Genomic DNA, 26,601 nt, shown 5'->3' on the forward strand with positions numbered 1-26,601 from the left:
AGCATGCATTTTTTTCATTTCACTCATTCTTTGCCCCTAACCTCTATGCCCTTCCCCACTTCCCAAATGTCACGGGCAGCACCCCCACGCCACCCTGGCCTCGGTCACCCCAGCTCCCAACAGTAGGTGTTATCTTTGACCCTTCACTCTCTCTTTTCTCCCATAACTAATAAGTTGCCAAGTCCTATAGATTCTACTAATATCTCTCATATATACCTCCTTCTCTCCTCTGACATTCACTGGTACAGACCAGCACCACATAGCTGGGCTATTGCAATAAATGCCTGCTTGTTCTCCCTGACACAAGTTTCTTTCCACTAAAATCTACTCTCTTCTCAGCTGTCAAATTGAGTTTCCTAGAGCAAAGGTCTGACGCCCCCAAGCCCCCCAAAACTCCAGTGATTCTCTATTACCTCCAAGATCAAATATAACTCTCAAAACCTGGTTCCCTCCTACCTTTCCAGTCGTCTTAAATCTTATTCCCTAATTAATATTCTGTAATCCAGTGACACTGGCCTCCTTGCTGTCCTTCACACATGAAATCCCATATTTGGATGTCATAAATGTTCACTGGCTGTCCCTCAGGCCTGGAACACTCTCTCCTCATCTCTGCCTCCTGCCTTCCTTCAAGTCTCAGCTAATGTCCGCCTTCTGCAAGAAGACTTCCCTACTCCCCTAAGGGAAGCTGATTTTCTCTGTTGATTTTCTCCAATTTATACTGGATAGATAGAAAGACAGACAGACAGATAGAAGACAGATCTTGCTTGTTCATAGTTTTTTCGTGTTGTCTTTCTATACCTCCTCCCACCCCCCAGCCGACTGAGAGCTCTCAGAGAGCAAGTACTGTCTTTTTCCTTCTTTTGTGACCCCAGGGCTTAGCACAATGCCTGGCACATAGTAGTTTAATAAATACTTGTTGATTGACTTGATATGCCATTCTTTATGGAATAGGACACAAGTGTCATTGATCAAAGTTTCCTCCCTTTGAGACAGCCACAATGCAAATATGACTGTTTTGATCTTATGACAGCATCCTCCTGAAATTTTATCAATATTTTCTTACAAATTACATGAAAAAAGGATAATTTAGGGTTTGAAAGAAGGAAAACTCTCTGTAAACTTTCAAAAGTAAAGGTACAACAAAAATCCTCCAAATAAAAAGGCAAATGATTATTAGCATAAACTATCATAAATGATAAAGACCAACTTCACAAATGCTCCAACTCGCTCATGTGCAATCATTAAAAAACTGATAAATCTTTCTCAGCTCTAAGTCAGTCACTGTCCGTTGATAACTAGACTGGAATTTTAACACTTATATTTTAAAGACGTCTTTAGATGCAAAAGCTATACAAGGAATGCGTTATTTAACAATAGCAAAATAAATTCATGGCTGTATTCAAAATACAAAGCCGAATAAAAATCAATTACGGGTGCAAAACTGGTCTTTCTTTTTTGAATAGTATTTCTAGATTAAGCTGAACTACTCAACTCAGAATTGCTAGCTGCTGCTGCAACAATAACATGCTTAAACTTCATTAAGAGCAAACAACAAAATCCTAGAGGGGTCAAAAAGCCATTCAGGAAAATGCCTAAGGGAGGGACAAGTATCTGCAGTGGTCTACCAACTTAGAAAGCTAACAGAAAAGAGAAACTAGCCCTTCCTGGCGATCTGCCAAGCCTCCGGGCCCTTTCCCCAGATTTAAGATGCCCTAAAACAGGATCAACACACCCATGATGACTATTCCTGGGCACAGGCTGGAAAGGTGACCATTACTGAATTTACTTTTCATTTAATGAAAGAAATAATTGGCCAGGAAAAGCAGAACAAATTGCAGCATAGACTGATTTTTGGAACGACTTTCTTCCTGGGTAGTTCACAAACATAGTTTGTGATGAATAAACACACAATTGATGATGAATAAACAGGTAAAGTTGTTCTTTAGATACTTCAGGCCCAGAAAATCTCCTGCGCCCTTAGGGACATAAAATATTGACTTTCTCCTACAGGTATATTTATTTTGGGAGGGAGGGGGTGTGGGGAGGGGAACAAGGCAATTCCTTAAAAGCGTTCAGAGGTGAGTGTAAATAGGAGAAGTGTTTGGATTAGAAGCAGATGGATGAATGAGGGATATCTAGGTGGAAAGGAAAGAACAAAAGAATTAAGATTCAGGATTTTAGATTCAAAGGCTCCCTAGCTGTAACAATCACTAGTTTAGCTTTTCTTGGCTTCGTAAGTCAATTTAGCCAAATTCAACAAATATTTGTTAAATACCTACTAAGCACCAAAAGTGAAACCGCCTACCTACAGGCAAACTAGGTCATCTCTAAGATCTTTTCTGGCTCTAAGACTCTATGAAACTAAGCAACAACCATTATTAGGGGTATCTGGAGCCTTGGAAACCATCCCCTGGGAAAACGCCTCAAGTTTTATCTCAGAAATGTCAAACACATCTATGTATGTGAAGTAGTCACTTCAGAGGTTCCTCCTTTAAATGCAAGATATTATAATATAGGCCATTTTGTAGGTCAAGAAACAGAACTACAAACAGAAGTGCTGAATTTTCCTTTGGAAAACCCAAGGATTTGTAGCAGCTTTGAATTTCCTGACAATTCCATTCAATGCCATTTCAAAATACTTCCCATCAAAACACACAGAAACTTGATAAGAAAAAAAGATGTACACATAGAAACTTGATAAGAAAAAATGGTGTAGAATAAGTAATAAAGATATGTCGAATGCCAAAATGAACAGAAGCAAAGAGATGCCCATCTAGTATAAATGCTTAGTATGAGAATAAAATACTTGTGAACTATAAACACGAATCTAGAAGTTTATTAAAGATAATGAGATAAATGCAACTTCTGAGAACTCTGCTTATAATTTGTTTGGGGGCCAAAGGGACAGCCCAGAGGCCTATTTCTTATCTTGCTTCACATCCTACAAAACTTTTGCAAACATAAAATACTCTTTGAAGTCAACAGGAATGCTGAATTCAGGTGAACTACCAGGGGCCAAAAATAAGGCAGATTCTAAGAAAATAGGGTTTTTCATGCTGTCTTTTTTTAAAATTACTTATTTTATTTTTAATTTGTAGAATAAAACAAGTATTTTTTTTCAAAGATGCAAACCAGGATTGAAGAGTCTTTTAAATAAATCTGAACCATATTATACTGTTTTCTAATTAAATGTCCTTCTCAACACCAAAAATAGAGAAAGAACTTCTTATTCATTTACCTAAACTGTAAAGTCTGTGTCATTTTTCACATGCACAAATTTTATCCACAGCCTGGAATAGTTGTTCTAAAATTTGACATGTTTTTTACAAGAACAAGAAGGAATGGATTTCAAAGTTAAAGAGAGAACTTTTGAACACTGGGAACAATGATAAAGACAACAAAACAGTCTTTAAAAATTATATCGTGGGGCAAGAAGATGACTGAGAAAAAAATAGGAGTCATTTGAGAGGATAGAGGGAAGGGAAAAAGGGGCCATGATGACAGACAATTGTGAAAGGGTATTCCAACTCTTACTACAATTCAGTTTCCTCTGCCCAAAAGACTCTCCAAACTGAGGAGACAAAAAAAATTGGTTAACAGGGAACCAAAATCCCAAATAAAAGAACACCTACATGCTCACACTGTGTTTTAGTGTGAATTTTTTATACCTCAGGATACTGAAAGAGCTTAAAGATGTGGTTGCTGAATTACTGTTTCTGACTATGGAAAAAATATAGAAAATGGTATATTCTCTATATGGTGATGTTCACTCCTGGATAAAGAATGGTAATTAATGGGTAAATGTCAACCTGGTGTGATCTATAAAATGGAATAAGAATCATGTCCAACTTGTCCAAAATTGAATCATCATCTTTCCCCCAAACCCTTCCTGGTTCCAAACATTCCTCTTACTGCAAGGGTACCATCCTCCAGTCACTCAAACTTGCTACCTACAGGTCATCCTCAACTCTTTACTCTCTCCTCCCATATCCAGTCTGTTGCCAAGACCTGTTGTTTCCACCTTTGTAACATCTCTGGTATATTCCTTCTTCCTTCCCCTTAATACTGACATCACTCTGGTGCAGGCCTTCATCACCTCCCACCTGGACTACTACAATAGTCTACTGGTTGGTCTCCTGCCAAAAATCTCTCCCCACTCCAATCCATTCTCTATTCAGCTATCAGTGATCTTTCTAAGCACAGGTCTGACTGTGATTTCCCTTACTCAATAAACTACAGTGGCCCCCTGGTCGCCTTCTCTGGTACTGCAAGTCCTTCGTAATCTTCCCCATCTCTACCTTTCTGGTCACCTTATTCCTTATTCACCTGTACATCCTGTACCATGAGGTGAAACTGGTCTCTTTTGCTGTTCTTCAACACAGGACTCTTCATATACGGACTCCATGAATTGTCACTGACTGTCCCTCATGCCTGGAACTCTCTCACTCACCAGAAAGCCTCCCAGCTTTCTTGACTTCCTTCAAGTCCCACCTAAAATTCTACCTGCTTCAAGAAACCTTTCCCAATACCCCTTAGTGCTAATGCCTTTGATATGTTGTTTATCTCCAATTCATCATGCATATGTATTTTATGTGTGTATACATATAAATAAAAGGTATATGTATATACATATTATATGTAGATATATATAGGGTACACATTGTACGCATTGCATGTATACAAGATATATATACATACGTGTGTACATATACACATGCATATGTGTATCTACACACACACACACCATATATTGTTGTTGAGTCATTTCAGTCATGTTCAACTTTCCATGACCCCATTTTGGGATTTTATTGGCAAAGAAAACCAGAATGGCTTTCTACTTCTTTCTCCAGCTCATTTTACAGATGAGGAAACTGAGGCAAACAGGGTTAAGTGACTTGACCAGGACCCCACAGCTAATAAGTATCTAAGGCTGGATCTGAACTCAAGCCTTCCTGACTCCAAGCCCTGTATTCTATCCACTGTGCCACCTAGCTGCCTCTACATATCGTGTATACATACACACAAATGCTAATGTTTTCCCAGTATTGATTATCTCCAATTTATCACAGATATATGTATGTATATATATGTGTGTGTGTGTGTGTGTGTGTGTGCGTGTGTGTGCATAAAGAGTGGGGGGGAGAGAGAGTATGCATACATACTATATGTGTGTGCAATAAATTGGAAATAATCACCAGTAAAAAGGCCCTAGCATTAAGGGGCATTGGGAAGGGCTCCTTGAAGTTGTCTGCATGTTGCCTCCCTTATTAGACTGTGCGCTGGCTAACAGCAGAAAATAAACTAGGTAGGAGGAAAAACTGGAAGATGACACCAGGGAGCTTTCAATGGGCTGAATGAAGTCTTTGCAATTGGCTTTCATGTTACAGTCTTAGTGAGAATGTCCAATTCTATATCTGATGGGAGGTTGATGGTAAAGCTCCTCTTCATTTCTCTTTCCTATATCCCAAAGTTCAGTACTTGAAATTGAAATAGAAAAACTGATTATATATGTCCAAAATCAAGCTTAATCTTGAGTATTTCTAAATTTGGCCAAAGTTTTTATGGTTTTTTGACACAACAAAAGGTTAAAAGAATGAAAAACTTAATGCTAATAAGGATTATTATTGGTTCTTACATTTAAAATGCAGGAATACTAGAAAGACATGTATGAACTGATACAAAGAGAAATCAGCAGAACCAGGAAAACATCGTACACAACATCAGCAACACTGTGTGATGACCATTTATGAACGACTTACCTCTTCTCAGCAACATAATGATCCATGACAGTTACAAAGGACTCATGATGGAAAATGTTATCCACATCCAGATAAAGAACTGATGGACTCCGAATGCAGATCAAAGCATACTTTTTTACTTTATTTTTTCCTGTTTTTTTCCTTTTGATCTGTTTCTTCTTTCACAACTGTGACTAATATGTAAATATGATCTAAATAATCATACATATATAACCTATATCAAACTGCTTACCATTTTAGGAAGAAAGGAGAGGGAAAGAAGAAAGAAAGAAGGGGGGGAGGGAGAAGAATTTGAAACTCAAAATCTTGCAAAAATGAATGTTAAAAATTGTCTTTACATGTAATGAGGTGAAAATAATATTTAAAAAATAAAATAAAATGCTGATATAATATTAGGGTGGAAGGTGAAGTTTCCAGCCCTAATGATATAACAGCTCAAGAAAGTAAAAAACAAAATAAAACACTGTCTTTCTCTACCTATGCTTGCCACAGGGAAATCTGTAATGAGAAAAAAGGGCAATGATACAGGTATCTTCAGTTTCTCAAAGGAGTCTCAAAGCAATGCAAGTCTCCATAGAAAGATTTCTCAAAGACCAGAGAGAAAATGTCCTCTGTCCAAATCCCAAGACATTCTCTCATACTGACTTTGAATCATGCCATCAATCAATCAATAAACAGTTATTAAACACCTAGTATATGCTGTGCTAAGAACTTGAAAAACACAAAAAAAGACAATCCCTGCCCTTAAGGACCTTATAATCTAAGGAGAGAAAACAACAAAGAAAAGTAACCTGAAAAGCTTAGGGGTGAGGAGAGAAGGTTCCCAGCATAGAGGCATGATGGAGAAATTCAAAAGAGTTGGGAATTCAAAGTGGGAAACAAAGAGCTGGCTGGCTGCCTGGATCCCCTTCTTAAATGGAAGAAGTTCCTTTTTGGAGCTCACAGATCTATCTACCTTCCAGAGGAGCAAAGGGTACTGAAGAGATGCAAATACCAAAGTTGATTTGATGTAAAACACAAACACACACACATATAACTGACCCTCGTTACTGGAGAATTCCATATTTGTGAATTTGTCTACTCCCTGGAATTTATTTGTAACCCTAAAATCAATTCTCACGGTATTTTCAAGGTCATGTGTGGACATGCACAGAGTAGTAAAAATTCTGAGTTGCCTGAATACAAGTTCCCAACTGAGGCTGAATAAGATGATGCCTTCCTGTTTTGTTTCTATGCTGTAAACAATTGTCCTTCTTGTGGTCTACTTTGTGCCAGGTTTTTGTGCTTTTTGTTGGTGATTTTGTTATATAAAATGGCCCCCAAACATAGTGCTGAAGGGTTGTCTAGTTTCTGAGTGCAAAAAGGCTGTGATGTGTCTTACAAAGAAAACGTGGGGGCGGCTAGGTGATGCAGTGAATAGAGCACTGGCCCTGAAGTCAGGAGAACCCGAGTTCAAATCTGGTCTCACACACTTAACACAAAACTAGCCATGTGACCTTGGGCAAGTCACTTAACCCCAATTGCCCTACCTACCCCCCCTTCAAAAAGCAAAAAAAAAAAAAGAAGAAGAAGAAGAAGAAGAAGAAATGTGGGTCAGATAAGCTTTGTTTAACCATAAGTTATAGTGGTTGTTGGTTCTGAGTTCAACATTAATGAATCAACAATATAGTACATCCAGAAAAAGGGAGAGTTCATTTTATGACGACCTATGTTTATTAGGGCTTACAGTATATTAACACCTATTTTTATGAGTGCATGCAATCAATCTTTACGGACTACTCAACGATACAGATAACAAATCCTCTAGGAACAAGTCACCAATCTAAGGTCCTGGAAAGCAGGTCTCCTACCGGTGTTTATGACAAGATTCCCTCTTTGCCCAGTCGGAGGTTAAGAATCTCTCTCCAAAGCGGCATTCTGATAAGTTTTTGTCAATCAGCCAAGCTTTTTGAGTGAAAGCAGATATTCAAATTTTCTGAGTGCAGAACTTATCCTGGTCATGTCCTAGAAGCACTGGGGCTTCAAGTAGGTTTTTATGGTTCTGGTTAAGAGCATTTACAAATAACATCTCAGTTTGATTTATAATTGATTAAACTAAGTTTATCATGGAAGGAGAACACTCAAAGCTAATGTCTTCAGCAAGTGTTTATCATTCGGGACACATACATCATTAGTGGCTATTTACCAAATATGAGATGCACTCACTGACAGCAACTGTTCATCAAATTTGGGGGGGGGGACATATATGTCATTGCCAAACTATACCACTCAAGACTATTACAGAAAAACAACTTATATAACAATTACTTTGTCCCAAAACAGAAGCTTAAAACAAAATAGAATGGCTCATGTTCTAAAGATACTTATTCTCATTATATACTGCTATAAATATTTTTGTAAATATGGATCCTTATCCTCTCCCTTTGGTCTCTTTAGGGCATAAGTCTAGTAGTTACAAAGTCGGATATGCATAATTTAGTAACTTTGTGAACATGATTCCAAATTGCTTTCCAGAACAGCGAGAGCAATTCACAGCACCACCAATAGTACACAAGTGTGCCAATTTTCCTGAATTATCTTTATTTTTTGTCATTTTTGTGCCAATCTGATAGGTGTGAGATGGAACCTCAGAGTTCTGTTGGGGGTTGTCTGACAGCCTGGCCAGGAAGTGGGGCTTTCAAAAACTTTAAAATCTAACATTTTTGTAATAATTATTAATAAGAAAGCTTAACATAGCAAAGGGATTCTGGCCAATAGATTGTTCTTTTTAATGTATATGTGTACAAGCACATATACATTAATAGCACCGTATGTATCTATTCATAGGTATTTAACTAACACTTCTGAAAAAAACCTGAAAACCACATTAACACTATAATCAGTTTCTATACAGCACATCACATTTGCAGAAGACAAATTCTTCCTTTGTCCAATCTGCCTCTGGACCAGCTTCCTCTTCCCCTTTACCATGTTATAGTAGGAGTGCTGAGCCCTCGCTGCCCAGCTCTAAGATCACCTCTCACCTTCCAACCAATATAACTCAGGCTGGTTTCACTCTTCCTACAACACTAGAGGATTAGAACAGTGGATTATTTACCATCTTAGATTATCCATGCCATCCCCTCTTGCCCCATTAATGAGAATTATTTCGATTCAATAGTAAACCGCAAAATGAACGCCAACACATCTCAGTTACTGTCCCCTCATCCAAATGGGCTTGGTCAAAATGTACAATGTATATAGTCAATTTAATGCTATATCTTGGTATTTTTAATATGAATAAACTGTCATCTTTATACCTTTAAGGATTCTGACATTTTTGTTTATTCTATGTTTCATATTTCTTGTGCTCCATGACACTCAAATTCTGAACATCTATTTTCAAGCTCAACCACTACTTTAAACAATGAGGCTAAAACTTTAAAAGAAAATGAGGCATGAAAAAGAGATAAAATGCAGTACGCTTCCGCAAAATCAAGTTCTTTCCCCCAAGAAACTAAACAAAATCTAAAACAATCAAAGATTGTACTAATGGCTCCATTATTAGGCAAAACTACCCCACCCCTACTCCCCAAAGAGAGAAATTGCATCCATTTCTCTCTGTACTTTGCAGAGTAGACCACCAATCAGGAGTTCTGCAGGGAATGAGCTGGAAAGAATTGAGCAGTAGGAGGTCTACTTTGCCTAGGCATATATGAGATAATACGCTAAAGAAATATTTCTTCTAAACACTGTGGTGACTTTTCTCTTAATAGAGCTTTCTATACTTTGCTTTGATTATAGAAAGACTAATCACAGAAATAAACTCTGCAGCCTATGTTTAAATGTACTTCCATGTTACCAGTATGAACCTAAGATTTGGCCCTGAGGCCAGAATTAAACTGCGAATATATAAGAAGATGGTTGAGGGATTGGGGAAATATAAAAGGGAATGGGGATGGGAGAGGAGAATGAGAGTAGTCAAAAGAATAATAGACAAAGTGATAAACTTACTGAATTTACAAAAGTATATTCCTCGCGCTTTTTCTCCCCCCAAACCACCTTAATCCTCCATCACAGTTATACCAATTAGCACAACTATATATCTTTTTACTTTGATGACAGAATGACCTATTTTTCTTCGCAAAAATGTACCTTGTGCTGTTATTTCCAATGCAACATTATTTTCAAAATAGCCTTGCCCCCCGGGGAATAGAAATATCACATGTATTTGCTCAACTGAGCAGTTTTGGTGTTAAGTTCCATTGCTGTGGAGGTTGTGCCTTCTCTGGAACTCTAAAGCATTTACTTTAATGTTAGAGAGACTCAGATAACTCCCTTTTATCAAGTGCTTCAAGTCTTCAAAGTTCTTATTCCTTTTCATGCTGCATCTCATTCTTAGCTGCCCCTGGTTACCTGATTTCTAGAAAGTTCGCTACCCAAGGCAACACAAAAACCCAGGAAATAATCACTCAAGCTTCAAAGAAATAACTTAAGCACATCACAAGACTAAGCTCACTGTTGAAACACAATATGTTCCACATACAAACACATACCACATGCAAACTCTCAATGCTTGTCACTTTTATACTATGATAATATCTTTAATACAGTAAAATCTCATAGAGAGCAATATATTTGCATAAAATGGATATTCTGTCCAGGCTAAAATTGGCAACAATTCTATTTGTATGATAATGGAAGACATAATATGCCAGTGTTCTTTCCTTTCCTCTTCAATTAATGAATTAGAATATACAATATAATTCAATAGAATTTCATAAGATTGTAAACATTCAAATGTTCTTTCAGTCACTTTCATTTAGTTATACTGGCATTTCCATTAGAGTATTACATAAAACAAGGATATAATGCATTTTAAAAAGGTCAGAAATGTCCTATGGACCCTAAAGTAAGAACAGTAACCAAAGAGATCCTCTATGTCCCTTTTTGGTTGAATGACAGACCTAAAAAATCAAATGACCAGCCTGATTCAATTCGAGACCTCTGAAGAGTAAAGAAAAACAGGCATGCTCATACTTAAGGAAACATTTCTGTAACACAGAATGCTATTTAATCATAGGCCATTAGGCTTCTTTAAAAAGTGACCTCAAACAACCAAAACAAACAACAGAAGTAGGGAAATGAGGGCTAAGGCTCTTCATGGAAGGATGCAAACATTCACATTCATTTATTCAGCACATATTTATTGAGTTTCTATTCAAGAACCTGCCCCTAAGTGCTACAGGATAATACAATGACGGATGTGACCTCAAGGAACTTACCTTTAGTTCACCTCTGAAAATATTTGGTTTCAATATGTAGTTAAAAGACTGATATTTTTAATGAGATGGAACTTTTATCATGGTCCTCAGCTAAAAGTACTTGCTGCTTCTGCTTTCCAGCCTGTCTGTCACCTAGATTCTATGGGCTGCAGGGCTCAACAAGGAACACACAGGAACAGGAGCCCTCCTTCCCTCTCCTCCAGCCCAGCCCTTCTGTCGTACAGAAGGTCCGCTGGAATAGGCACCCTAGGGAAACCTTCATCTCAGCCCTCCCGCCAATGGCCTCATCTTCCCCTAGATGGACACTGATCTCCCATCACCAAATACCTTCAACTTCTCAAAGGAACTCAGAGTCCTTGACCTTCAAGCTCATACGCCATACTCAAGTTTTTCTAGCTTGTTTCTTCAGCCTGTGATATGAGCCCTATGGCCCCTTATATCACTGGGATGGGATGGTTGCCAACTACAATTCTTGTTGTAAAATAGATGATCCCTAGGCCTCAGCCTTCTGGTCCTCCAGACCTTACCATCTGCCCTGATATTATTTATACTCTTACTGCCTGTTGCTACTTTCTAAGCACTACTAGGTCTTTCCATCCCCCCTGGAGCTGAACTTTCTTTATGTTTTATCCCTACCAATTAGAATATGAGCTCCTTGAGAGCAGTAACTATCCAGCCATTTGCTTTTTATAACTGGGACAGGGTTTTGGGTACATTTGGCACAGTGCTTGGTGCATAAAAAGCAATTAATTTTTTTATTCATTAATTGCATTCACTCAAGTAGTAAAGACAGAAGTAAATAAAAATCAAATCTGAAGCACTGGTATTGAGTACATTCCTCTCTTCTTTATAAAGAGGTGGCAGGAAAAAAGAGAAGGAAAAGTTTACAAGAAACACACTTAAAATAGAAAGATTCACATAAGAGTCAAAATAGGTACCTAAAGTAAAATCTTATGTTTCAGATGAAATTAGGGGGAAAAAGGCAGTAGTATTGTTATATCAAAAGGTGGTAGTCATTGTTATGTCAGACAACAGCAAAAAAAATGGCCCAGATTAAAAAAACATGAAGAAGAAAACTGCATTGGCTAAAAAATAACAATAATAAACACATATGAACTGAACCGAACTGCACAGTATTTAAAAACTTAAAGGAAAAATTAAATGTTACAGAAAGAAATAAATGGCACAACTACACTATTAGAAACTTCAATTTACCCCCTTTCAGACCTAAATAAAACTAATTTTAAAAAAAGAAAGTACCTAAAGAAAATTTTAGAAAAGCAAATATGATCAATCTTTGGAGATTAGTAAATTATAACAGAAATGAGTGTACTTATTTCTCAGCTGTGCGTGGCGGCACCTTTATAAAAACTGACCATGTATTAGGGCATATAAATCTCATAAAGAAATGCAGAAAAGCAACACACTAGACAATAATACAATAAAATTGTATTCAATAAAGGGCTGGTGAACAAAAAAAACCTTAGAGTCTAAACAACTTAATTCTAAAGAATGGTTGAGGTGGGCGGAGTCAAGATTGCAGAGCAGAAACAGAACTTCTGTGGCACTCTGGCTTCCACCTCCTCCAATTCATGTAAAAGGTGACTCTGAAGAAACATTGGAGCTACAGAACCCACAAAACAACACAGAGAAGCTAACCTCCCGCTGAGCCTGGCAAGCCAGAAGGAGGTGGCCAGCGCAGAGCTCTGGGAGCTCTGCAGAAGTCGTAGGTTTTAGCCTCAGGGCAGGCCTGACCAGCCACCAGCTGGAGGGACTTCAGATCACCAGCAGCTATGGCAGTTTCCAGAATTATCAACACATAGATGCTAAGGACAAAGTGAGAGGTCAGTGAAGTGTGGACTTGAGGATCCAGTAGTTCGGGAGTGTGGTAAGCCTTTGCCCCCGGGGCGAGAAGCTGCTGAGACACCTGGCACAACCAGCCAGCGCCACATGGCAGTTTCAGCTCCTGGCCTGCAGAGTATAGGGGGACCAAGCACCAGTCTGAGGGGTAATCGCTCCTCCTTTAACCTGCTTGGATCTGGATTGTGGTCTAGGATAGAGGTCCTGGGGTGTGCAACCACCTTGCCAGAGTGTGTGGAGGCTTCAGAGACGGCACTCAACTTTCGGCACCTGAGAAAACCCCTGTGTTTGGGACAAAGCTCCCCTGTCTGGCAGCAGAGTCCTACTGTGGCAAAAAGCCCAAAACTCAAGTAACTGAGTGGCAACATGAGCAGGCAAAGGAAGCAAAGCAAGCAAAGCAACCCAACTTTACACTCCTATTTTGCGGACAAAAAGGATCAAATCATGGAACAGGGGGAAGACAATGAAGTCAGAACTCCTGCACCAAAAGCTTCCAGAAAAATATGAGCTGGTTACAAGCCATAGGGGACCTTAAGAAGGATTATGAAAACCAAATAAGAGAAGTAGAGGAAGAATTAGGAAGAGAAATGAGAACAATGAAAGAAAATTATGAAATGAGAGTCAACAACCTGACTGAAGAAAATAACACCTTAAAAAATTGACTAACTCAAATGGCAAAAGAGGCTCAAAAACGCAATGAGAAGAATGCCTTAAAAAGACGAATTTGCCAGATGGAAAAAGAATCTCAGAAGCAAGCTCACTGAAGAGAATCATTCCTTCAGAATTAGATTGGAGCAAATGGAAGCTAGTGACTTCATGAGAAATCAAGATACTATTAAACAGATCCCAACAAATTAAAAAATAGAAGGCAATGTGAAATATCTCATTGGGAAAACCACTGACCTGGAAAATAGATCCAGGAGAGAGGATTTAAAAATAATTGGACCACCTGAAAGCCATGATCAAAAAAAAAGAACCCAGAAATCATCATTCAAGAAGTTCTCAAGGAAAACTGCCCTGATGTTTTAGTACCAGAGGGCAAAACAGAGGTTGAAAGAATCCATCAAGCACCTCCTGAAAAAGATCCCCAAAAGAAAACTCCTAGGAATATTATAGCCAGGTTCCAGAATTCCCAGATCAAGGAGAAAATATTACAGGCAGCCAGGAAGAAACAATTTGAATATTGTGGAAACACAATCAGGATAACACAGGATCTGGCAGATTCCACACTGAGGGATCGAAGGGCTTGGAATATGATATTCCACAGGTTAAAGGAGCTGGGATTAAAACATAGAGTCACCTACTCCACAAAACTGAGTATCATGTTTCAGAGGAAAATGTGGTCATTCAGTGGAATAGAGGACTTTCAAGCATTCTTGATGAAAAAAAACAGATTTGAATAGAAAATTTGGCATTCAGATACAAGAAGCAAGAGAAGCATGAGAAGGTAAACAGGGAAAAGAAATTATAATGAACTATTTACATCCCTACATGGAAAAACAATAGTTGTAACTTATGAAACTTTTCTCAGTATGAGAATAGTTGAAGGGAATAGAAATGTGTGTGTATATGTGTGTGTGTGTGCATATATATCTCTATATAGGAGGGTGTATGGGCATATGAATCCATATGTGAATGTGTGTTTATATGTTTACAGGTATACATAGAGGGCACAGGACCAATTTAACAGGAAGGGATGATACTTAAAAAGTGAAATTAAGAGGTGAGAGAGGAATATAATGAGAAGAGATGGGGAGAGACAGAATGGGGGTAAACTATCTCATATAGAAGAGGCAAGGGAAAATGGTCACAATGGAGGGGAAGAACAAGAAGGCAAAAAGGCAAAACCTCATTCTCATTGAATTTGGCTTAGGGAGGTAATGACATACACACTAAATATGGTCTCTCATCCTACAGGAGAGTGGGGGGAAGGAGATTAGAGGGGAGGGCAGGCTGGGGGGGGAGGGAAGTTGGAAGCACCCACTTTTGAAAAGGGACAGGATCAAAGTAGAGAATAGAACAAGTAGGAGGGTGGGATAGGAGGGAGGGAAATATAGTCAGTCTTTTACAATATATCTACTATGGTAATGTTTTGCATAGCTACACATGTACAACCTATACTGAACTGCTTATCTTCCCAGTAAGGATGAGTGACAAGGGAGGAAGGGAATAAATCTGGAATTCAAAGTTTTAAAATCAAATGTTTAAAATATATATATATATGCATATATATATACTATTATTAATATTATTTTACCTGTAACCGGGAAATAAGACATACAGGCACTGGGGCATAGAGATCCACCATGCCCTACTGGTAAGTCGGAGGGGGTATGGGAGAAGATATGGGTGAGAGCAGATTGGAGGAGGGGTTATCCAGTGAGATCCTTATTTTGGGGTGGTGGGTAGGGGAAAAACGGGGAGAAAATTTGCAACTCAAAATCCTGCGGAAAAGAATGATGTAAACTAGAAGTTAATAAAGCATTTGATTTAAAAAAAAAAAGAATGGTTGAATCAAAACACAAGTTATAGAAGCAATGGATAATTTCATTAAAATGGCAACAATAAGAAAAAATATCAACATTTTTGGGATGTAAACAAGGCACTTCTTAGGGAAAATGTATATGTTTAAATAACTTTCATCAATAAATAGATAAGTAGAGTTTGCAACTAAAAGAAACTACAAAAGAAATTTAAAACGCCCAATTAAACACCAAAATAAAAATGTTAAAACACAAAGATGAGATTGACAAAGTGAAAGTAAAACAAAATTAATGAAACAGATAAAACTAGGAGCTGTTTGGGGGAGGTAGGGAGATCAATAAATTAAAGTATTACCAAACTTGATTTTTTAAAAGAACCAGATTACCAGTATCAAATGCAAAAAAAAATAGATTCACAACCAATGAAGAAATAAAAGAAATTGTCAGAAACTATTTTGCTAAATTATATGCCAATAAAACTAACAATCCAAATGAAATGGACAGATATTACAAAAATATAAAATGCCTTGAACAACACGCCAAGAAAATAAAGGATTAAACCAAAATTCAGAAAAAGAAATTGAACAAGCTATAGATGAACTCCTAAAGAAAAAAATTCTGTTACCAGAAGAATTTGCAGCGAATTCTATGAAACATTTATTTAAAAAAGCATTAATTTCAATATTACATAAAATATGTAAGGAAAAAATGAAAAATATCCTACCAAATTCCTTAAATAATCTAAATATGGTCTTGATACCTAAACTAGGGAGAGTAAAAATAGACAATGGAAACTATAGACCAATATCCCTAATGAATATCAATGCAAAAATTTTAAATAAAATAATAGCAAGGAAACTACAGAACATATCATAAAAAATATACAGTGTGATCAGGTTAGTTTTATACTAAGAATGAAGAGAAGGTTAAATATTTTAAAAGCTATTAACATAATTGATCATATTAATAACAAAACCACAAAAAATCCTAGGATTATGTCATTAGATAAAGAAAAGACTTCTGAAAAGATTACAACACCATGACAAAAAAAAAAACCACCAGTAAGCAAAGGAATAAAGAGATTTTCATTAGTATGATAAATGGTATCTATCTAAAAAGAAAAGCCAGCAATATCTACATTGGGGATCAACTAAATGCCTTTCCAATATGATCAGGGGTAAAAGCAAGGATGCCCATTATTGTTAGGGGGGGCTTACGTGCAGCTCCCCTGGAATATGCTGACTTTGCAGTGATAAGGGCATGCTGACCTTGCTGTACAAACACTGTGAGGAGACTCAGACATTCTGTGAGGGATGCTCTGGTCCGGGACTAGAGCTCCGTTACCTCCCGACTTGTGTCCTTGGGTTTAGCTCAGACTTGGCGCCTGGGAATTTCTGCCTCGGGAGAAGGGGGCGCAGAAGGGGAATGAAAGTGGGGAAGCTCAAGGAGGAGTTAAGAGTTAGGAGGTGATTGCTCAAAGAAGCTGCCTAATAAAGCCTTGCTACTCTTTGCCTCTCCTGGCTCGTGACTCCAGTCTTGGACCAGAATGCGGCTGGTCCGCATCCCGAATGCGCAGAAGTACCTGAGAGGGTAAAGCCTGGCCGCCCCTGACCATAAGACACATTATCACCATTACTATTCAAAACAGCACTAGAAATACAAGTTATAATGATTTTTTAAAAAAGGGAGAATAAACATTAATTTATTACTTTTTCCTGATGATATAATGAGACCCTAGAGAGTCAACTAAAAAGATAGATGAAATAATGAATAATTGCAGCAAAGGTATAGGAAAAAATTAACCCACACAAATCCTCAACATTTCTGTGTATTATCAACAAAATCCAGTAGGAAAAGATACGATAACACTTGAAATAACTATGGAAAATATAAATAATATAGAAAGTATAAAATACTTGGGAATTGATCTTTCAAGTCACACACAAGCTATACGAATACAACTGTAAAATTCTATTTATACAAATAAAGATAAATTTAAATAACTTTAGAAATATTAACTGATCATGAGTAGACTGGGCCAATATAATAAAAACGGCAATACTACCTCAATAGATGTATTGACTCAGTATCATACCAGTTAAACTTTATAGAATTGTAAAAACAATAACAAAATTCATTTGGAGGAACAAAAGATTAAGAATCTCAAAGGAAATAATTTTTTTAAATGGGAAGGAAAGGGGCCCAGAAGTTCCAGATCTCAAACTACACAACAAAGAATAATTAAGAAAACAATTTGATATAGACATTGATAGGTAGAACAGATTAGGTACACAATATATATTAGCAAATGAGCACAGTAGCCTACTAGCTACCAAGGCAAGAATTCATTATTCAATAAAAACTGTGAGGAAAATTATAAAGCAATCTGGCAGAAATCAGATATAGACTGACATCTCAGAGTATATACCAACATAAGTTCCAAGTAGGTACATAATTAATATATAAAGTGTACATCATATACAAATAAGAGGATTAAAGAAGAAATTATTTCTCAAATCTAGAACGGGGAAGAAGAATACAGGAGTAAAAAGGACAATTATGATTACATAAAATAAAAAAAAATACTGGTAAAATTTAAAAAGAAGTAAGTACATGGTGAAGGGAATCTTTGCAGCAGGTTTCTCTGATAAAAGTTTAATTTCCAAGATATATATGGAACTGATTCAAAATTATAAGAATAAAAGTCATTCCTAATTCATTAATTGTCAAATGACATGAGCAGACAGTTTTCAGAGGAAGAAATTCAAGGTACCTATAGTCATATAAGAATGTTCTAAATCACTAATAATTAAAGAAATACAAATTAAAATAATTCTGAAGCGCCACTTCACACTCCTCGGATTGACCAAGTTTATAAAAGGAAAAATGATAAATGCTGGAAAAGCTGTGGGAAAACATGTACACTTATGTCCACAGTGAAGTTGTAAACTGATCCCGTCATTCTAGAAAGCAATTTGAAACTACTCCCCCAAAGCTATTAAACTGTACATACTCTTTTACCTACTCAGTAGTTATGGTATTTTTTCTTATTCAGTTGAATGGATGACAATTTCAAGTAACATTATTTATAAAGTGCAAGATGCTAAGAAAAATAATCATGTACTTAGGACACCAAATATGGCAACATTCATATTTGTCTTCCTTGGGATCTTCTGCAGGGCAAGTTAAAGTTAAAAATCTTCTGTCTTCTTTATTTAGGTTTTAAAATTAATTACAAAATTGCCTCAACAAAGGATCTATTCACTTTATAGATAAGATATAGGATCAAGTGGTGTTTTTTTAAAGCTAAAAAAAATTTTAGATGACAATAAGGATCAGATACAGGCAAATGTAAGGTATTATTAATAAGTTTTAGGAATAAGAGTATTGTAAAAACTGGTATGAGTGAAAAATAGCTGCATAGTGACAGAGAAACACATTATTAGGGGAAAAAACTGATAGATGCCTCTGAGAGACCCTGAAATAGTAATGAAAGACTTCTTTTTTTATGAGCTCTTTAATGTAGTGATACCATTAATTTTCTTACAAAACTCCCTATGAAAATCTAAAAATTTTACAAAGCACTGATATGACTCAAACTAAAATTAAATTCAATGCATTAATATAAAAATTAATTCAGTTACTACAAGATTATATCATTTTAATTATGTAACATCACCAATTTTTATGAGAGGAAAATGCTTTAAGATCTTGGCCAAAACAATTAATTAAAAATCAATTAAAAACCAGATTTTCTGCAAACTTTTGTACATGAAATACATGAATTTAAACCAAGTCCTAAGAAAAACATTCAATTAATCTCTGTAAATGACAGTGAATACAAATGAATTATAAAAGAAATTCAATGGATAAAAAACAGCAAAGATTACACAAACCTAAAGTAGAAATAAAATTCCAAAAGAAAAATCCAAAGTGAAAACCCAATGCAGCTTTCATAAGAAAGAAAAGAGCTTTTTTTCCCATAGATAGCTAGGACTCACAAGACCTTTTGAAAAAATTGTTAAACTGGTCAGAATTAAGAGGGCTACAGTTTCAGCTATTGGAGAGAGAAGTGCAACAGAAAGGTAAGAAGCTAAAACAGATGATAAACTTGAATCAAAGGGACTTCCGTTGAATTTTCACCTTTTTCTTTGTAACTTTCTCCACACAATGGTGTTGATAAAAAGAAGCATCAAGCTGTACTGATTTAATGCTAAAACAGAAAATTTAATACCAGAAAATTTCAACATTTCTAACTTAAACATTGACTGGATATTGAAGAATATGCTTAATTAAATTATAAAAATTAATAAACATATAAATTCCTTTTTTTGTATGAATGATGTAAGACTAAAGCGTTGGGCAGATTCCTGATATCCCCAGTTTCTTCTAAAACTTCACTGAAATGTGAAGGCCACCTCCCTTTAGGAGGCCTTTCCCAGTACCCCCAACTGCAAGCTCCTTACTTACTAAGATTATATTCTTTCAGTCAGAGAGGTGGTCCAGCAGAAGCTGAGAAGCAGAGGTAATGAGTCAGATAATTCTATGCCTGGAAGATAGTCTATACAGAGGTACAGAGATGACAGATAGAGCATCTTTTACAATGAACTGCAAATAGGCCAATATGGCTAGGTTGTAAAGTGTGTAGAAGAAAGTGTGAGAAAACCTGAAAGGTAGAAAGTGGCTAATTTGCGAAAAGCCCTGAATACCAAAGGACTTCAGATCTGATCCTTAAGTAATATGAATGTTTTATCTCTTCAGAAAAAATAACTTCAGTAGCTGTGGGAAGGATGAGGGGAGAAATTTGAGGCATGAACACCCATTAGAAGGCTACTGCAATAGTCCTGGTAACAGGATCGGTTGAAACAGGGCAATGACCACGTGAATGGAGATAAGGGAAATGAGAGACATGTTGGGAAAGTAGAAACAACAAGATGAGGCAAAGACTAGAAATGTGGGGTGAAAAAAAAAAGTAAGGAGTCAAAGATGACACCAAGATTTTAAGTATGAGTTACTGGGAGGATGGCGGTGCTCTCAACAGTAGCAGGTAAATTGAGAAGAGATGAGATTTAGAGAGGAAAGATAATGAGTTCTGCTTTGGATGCTGAGTGCGAGATGCCTCCAGGACAGCAACCTCAAAATGTCTAATGCCAACCTGCACAACTTGATAGTAGGTAAAATTAAAATAGGCTAACCTTTTCCGGGCTGCAGATAGGCTTTAGCTGCTCACTTTCCAAATAAAGGTATAATTAATCATTAAACTACTTTGCAAATAAATCATATTTTTGAAAATGGGAAATTTCAATTAATCACACTTATTACTTAAGATTTTTATTTATCATAAAAATCACATTAACATTTTTTTAAAAAGTACTTTGCTAAGTGGTTCAAGTTCTGACACATTTTTCAGGTTCTCCTACTATTTACATTTATTAATAACTGAAAACACAGCAAAAAGATACAAGAAAAAAAATTACTCCTCTGAGACTCAAGACAGATTGACGATGGTTGGTTGTGGGTCACAAGACAAACAGGAGAGTGTGCAGTAGTAACCCACAATAATGACTAGTGGACGGCAGGTTAAGCGGAGCATGGACAAAGACTAGCTACAGCATCACTTTTTTTTAATATCCTCTACATTTATCATAGGCCACCAGAAATCCTTTGGTGGGCTGCAAGCAGCCTGCAGGTCATATGTTGTGCAGGTCTGGTCTAACAGCTAAGGGCTGATTTGAAATTAGATCTTGTAAGAGAGACTAAGACTAGATATATAGACTTGGGAATCATTGCATAGAAATGATAATCGAATTCAGGAGAGCTAATGAGATCACCAAGCTAGAGTTAAGAATGAAAAGAGAAGAGAGCCAAGAACAGAGCCTTGGGAAACACTAACAGTTAAGTGTGTGTAATGCAGCAGAATAAAGGAAACTCAGAAATATGAGACAGGCAGGTTACCAAAATGATATTCTATAGGGAGGCCACAACTTTACAGTCACACAACTGAAAGGCACAGAAGATCTCACTGTGTTTCTTGTTGGATGACTATTTTAAAAAGCATTTGATTCAGTAGAACAAAATGCAGCCTATTTTAACAAGGTACATCCTGTGCATATGCCAAGATCATACAAAATTTCTTGACAAATGTAACAAAAATAACTTTGTTCAATGATCTTCTGAGTATGAATGTCAAACCAATTTAAAACAGGGGGTGACAGTGGCTCACTAAAGTCACTATCATAAAGGATGCTCAGTATAGAGAACAAATAGAAGACTGAGTGGTAAGGTTCTCCATATGCTCCTTTTGGCCAATGAAATTCTACTGCCTGCCTCAAGCCCTTCAAGATTGCAGAGCCTCCTAAATGAGAGTCACAACTACTCAAAAAAGATCCACCTTACAATTCAAATAGGAAAAACCAAGTAGATAATGAGTACTTATTGTCTAGACTAAGATATGCCCTTGAATAGAAATTTAGTTAGTCTGTGAGTGTGTTCATATACTGTCTGTCTCTCTCTCCCCGTTTCTTTTTCTCTCTGTATCTCTGTGTGTTTGTCTCTCTCTCAATAAAACAAATAAATCAATATATAATTAAACTCAACGAGTAAGTTGAACTATTTACATTCCTACATAGAAAAATAATAATTGTAGCTTATGAAACTTTTCTCAGTAGTTGAAGGGAATAGAAATATATATACATGTCTATATATGAGGGTATATGGGCATATGAATACATATGTGAATGTGTATATATATGTTTACAGGTATACATAGATAGAGAGCACAGGACCAATTTAATAAGAAGGGATGATACTTAAAAGGTGAAATTAAGAGGTGAGAGAGGAATATAATGAGAGGAGATGGGGAGCGACAGAATGGGGCAAACTATCTCATATAGAAGAGGAAAGGAAAATGGTTACAATGGAGGGGAAGAATAGGAAGGCAAAAGGGAATGGGTCAACCTTATTCCCATTGAATTTGACTTGAGGAGGGAATGAAATACGTTAAATAGGGTATCTCACCCTCCAGTAGAGCGGGGGGGAAGGAGATGAGAGGGGGGATGATGGAAGGGAGGGCAGGCTGGGGCGGGGGGAGGGAAGTTGGAAGCACCCACTTTTGAAAAGGGACAGGATCAAAGCAGAGAATAGAACAAGTGGGAGGTGGGATAGGAGGGAGGGAAATATAGTGAGTCTTTTACAATATATCTACTATGTTATTGTTTTGCATTAGCCACACATGAATAACCTATACTGAACTGCTTATCTTCCCAGTAAGGGTGGGTGACAAGGGAGGAAGGGAATGAATCTAGAATTCAAAGTTTTAAAGTCAAATATTCAAATATATATAAATACTATTATTAATACTATTTTACATGCAATTGGGAAATAAGATATACAGGCACTGGGGCAAAGAGATCCACTGGAAAAGTTGAAAGGGGTATGGAAGAAAATATGGGAGAGAGCAGATGGGAGGAGAGGATATCCTGTGGGACTGCTATTTTGGGGCAGTGGGTAGAGGAAAAACGGGGAGAAAATTTGTAATTCAAAATCTGGTGGAAATGAATGATGTAAATCAGAAATTAATAAAGCATTTGAAAAATTAAAAAAATTTAAAAATTTTTTAAAAAGAATACAATGATCAAACATACAAAAATAATGATTGATTGCTTGCCTTCCAGAAGCTTACATTCTACTTTGGCACTTACATTTCGATTACCTGAAAATTTAGAATCTTGTCTTAGTATTATCTATATTTAAAGTTTTAAAGTAGTTCAGTTAACAGTTTATTAAATATCAGACTTTACAGAAAAGTAATTAAGAACTAAAACCAACAAGATTTATCTTCTTTCACTTTGCTGCATATAATACTTTTTAAAATCTATCAACAGTTTTATTTCTGACACTAGTAACATTAACTATTTTAATTTTAGTTAACAACTAATGATGTTTATAATTTTCACTTTCCACTTGCTTTTTCAGTTTTCAACTCTAGTAAGGCTACTTTATTTCAAGTTATAATTAAATAAGTTTCCCTACTAGTTGTAAAAAGCAGCAACTGTGAAAAAGTGCCTGGCCTTTTTACATTGAAATTGTTTAGTTCTTTTGATCCGTTTAATTAAATGGCTATTTAATTAATGCCTATGTTGTACAGTATAAAAACATCTGGAGCTTATGACAAAGGGGAGTAATTAGGGGATGAGGGTTATTACTGCCAACAAATCGCCCCAAAATACATGCTATTTGGTAATGTAATTTTAGACTGCTGACTGTTACTGGCTTTCAATTAATTAAAAGATGAGAATCACAGAATTTTAAAGAGGGAAAGGATGGCAGAGGCCATTCGATATAACCCACATCCAAAAGGAATTCCTAGTCCAAAAATACAAAAGGAATACCAGACAAGTAAATATTCAAACTCGGCTTGAAGGCCTCCATGAAGGCCAGCCTACCAACTCTAGAAGCAGTCCATATCACTTTTGGTCAATTCTATCTGTTAGGAAGATTTTCCTCACATCATCTAAACATCCCCCGCTGCTCCTGGTTCTGAACATTGGCACCAATAAGAACAAGGGTAATCACTCTTCCAAATGATAGCCCTTCAAATATTTAAACATGACTAACCTGTCTGCCTTAAATCTTCTCTTCTCCAGACTAAAAATCTCTACTTCCTTCCAACTATCCACATGACAGGGATCCAGGGCCATTTGGCATCCTCACTGCTCACCTTTATCTACTTTCTAGTTTATCATTGCCTTTCTTAAACTGTTGTGTCCAAAAATGAACACAGCAATGTGATCTGACCAGGGCAGACTCTGTCTCCCAATGTGTTAGCTCTCCCTTCCCTATAAATCTCTGTCATTTACAAATTAGATAAACATAGTGTATACATTACATATATAATATACATATATATCTTATGTATAGATGCATATATATGCACATATATATATCTTTAGTCAAGTCATTGAAAAAATGTGTGTATATATATATCTTTGGTAAAGTCATTGAAAAAAAAGACTTAAATAGCCTAAGGCCAAGCCCAGATGCCTGGGGTATGCTCCTATACCTCCTGCCAAATTGACTTAGAACAACTCATCAACAACTACTTTTTAAATACAGTCATTCAAACAGTTTTAAATGCATCTAACTGTATGTAGCAGCAACCACACTGGCATACCCAGGATGGCTGCTAGCACAAGTTCTTAGATCTGCTTTACTCGGAAAGATAGTTGTTTAAGGGGTCAACAATTTTTTTTTTAAATTACATTCACTAGCTCAGGGGAAAAGTCAGCACCCTGAACGTCAGAGAAAATACAAGCAGAAAAATAAAGACCAACAGACAGGGCTCTGACTGCCTGAATCAACTATATACTTTACATACATCCCTGGATAGAGACTCTTTACATCTGAGCAGTCGGGAGCTGTGAACATGTGGCCACTCAGAATCTTGACCAGGGAATCACAAGATCCTTCTCATAACCGACCCCCAAAGCAAAATACCGACTCAAAGCATATAAACACTTCTCAGAGCCAGAAGGCATCACAACCCTGGCGACTCAGGGCCTAATTAGAAATTAGCAAAAGGGGTGAAAGCCTTCCTACAAGCAAGCCTGCCCTAAGCAAGCTTCCCTTAATGGACTTCACCAGAGGCCTGTTAACAGGTGGGGAAGATCTTATATCCCATTAACATCCCACCTAGTCGACATCTCTTCACCTTTTCAAAAGATGCCTATGTTACTGCTGGTGGTTCAGCATGCAATTCTTCTGGGTCTGCTGATATAAAGTCACCAAGGGTAACTAGGAGCTCTTTTCTATCTCCTTACTTATCTTCCCTGTCGACCCCCCATTTTCTGTTTTTGTTGTCTTTGATCATATAAGGTCATTCTCCTTGAGAGGAGAAACAAAACAGAAGCAGAATAAGAATAAAACAGCTTCTTCTTTCTGTGGTCACTCATCATCATCCTGTCCTTTCCAGGTGGCATCAGTATCCTTTCTTTCCTCCCTTTCTTTCCCCCCCAAGAGAGCTAGAAGCACCCATTTTTACTGTTCTCAGCTTCTTTCACTAGTCTCCACTCATTCTGAGTTTTAACACCCAGGACTTCTTTGGAAAGACCATACCAGACTTTTCATATCCATTCTCTATTTCCCACCCTTTCTTCTACCTTTTTTATATACCCTTAGAATATCCACACTTACTGGGGAATTCCCTTGCACATTCACATTGGTCTTTTTGGACAATTCTCATTTTCTTCCTCATCTGATTGTGTCTTCAGAATTTTATTACTGATAGGGTGGATAGGTGGTGCAGTGAGTAGCCTGGAGTGGCCCTGCAGTCAAGAGTACCTGAGTTCAAATCCGGCCTCAGACACATTTACTAGTCGTGTGACTGTGGGAAAGTCACTTAACCCCAATTGCCCTCCAAAAAACAAACAAACAAAAAAGAATTTTATTACTGAGAACTTCCCATCCTTCCTGAATTGATTTCCTCTGGGGAATTTGAGAGTTTGGGATCTTGCCCATCCCTGTCTTTCCAAACCCTTTGCAATCTACTTTTCTAAAATCTAGCACTCAAGTCAGAATATGCCAAGCATTTCTCTCCTTCATTACAATTCTAGGAGTAAATGGTTACTTTCTTCCAAGGTTTTATAATTTCTACCCCAGCAAACAGTTCCTCCTTCTCAGGAAGAAACAGCTCTAATATAACATTTTCCCTTGTTCGTTCTCCCACCTTCTAAAGAATGAAATTATGATTATGGAAAATCAGGAAGTTATTAGTAGCCCTGCTTTTGGCAGAGAGAACTCCAGCAGATGCTTAGGTAACTGAAAACTGCCATCATTGCTACATCATGCCTCTGGTATCTGTTTTCTGACTTGCCCACCTATTTCCTTTTTCTGTCCAAGCAGTACACAGTGTACTCACTCCAATGACAAAATCGTTTTTGTTTGTCCCTCTATTGATCTTTATCCAAATGTTCTCCACCATATTTCTCCTTTTTCGCTCCTAGATTATCTCATATGAGTATGCCTTATTAGTAGATCATGCTAATTGTATACTTAGTATATGCTGTGACATATCTAGTTACTTTTGGATAAGGTATGCCCCATTCTAGTCATAGATTTCATCCCCTCCAGTTACAGAGATACTTATGTGGAACTCTATCTAGTTGGTTTTGTTTGTTATTTAAACTTTGGGCATCTGTGTTTAGTTAGACATTTCAGCCCAACAGTTTTTACTACTAA

The 26,601-nt window shown here is 37.0% G+C and overlaps 1 protein-coding gene across 2 annotated transcripts in view; it reads right to left on the reverse strand.

Annotated features, from left to right (window-relative positions):
- Window positions 1-26,601, reverse strand: part of COMMD10 (COMM domain containing 10) — a 225,924-nt gene that overhangs the window by 78,587 nt on the left and 120,736 nt on the right. The gene's annotated exons all lie outside the window — the stretch shown is intronic.

Source organism: Petaurus breviceps, unplaced genomic scaffold (assembly GCF_028583685.1).
Source record: "Petaurus breviceps papuanus isolate PSGF00001 unplaced genomic scaffold, PetGlider_PUasm1.0 183, whole genome shotgun sequence".
Classification (NCBI taxonomy): Eukaryota; Metazoa; Chordata; class Mammalia; order Diprotodontia; family Petauridae; genus Petaurus; species Petaurus breviceps.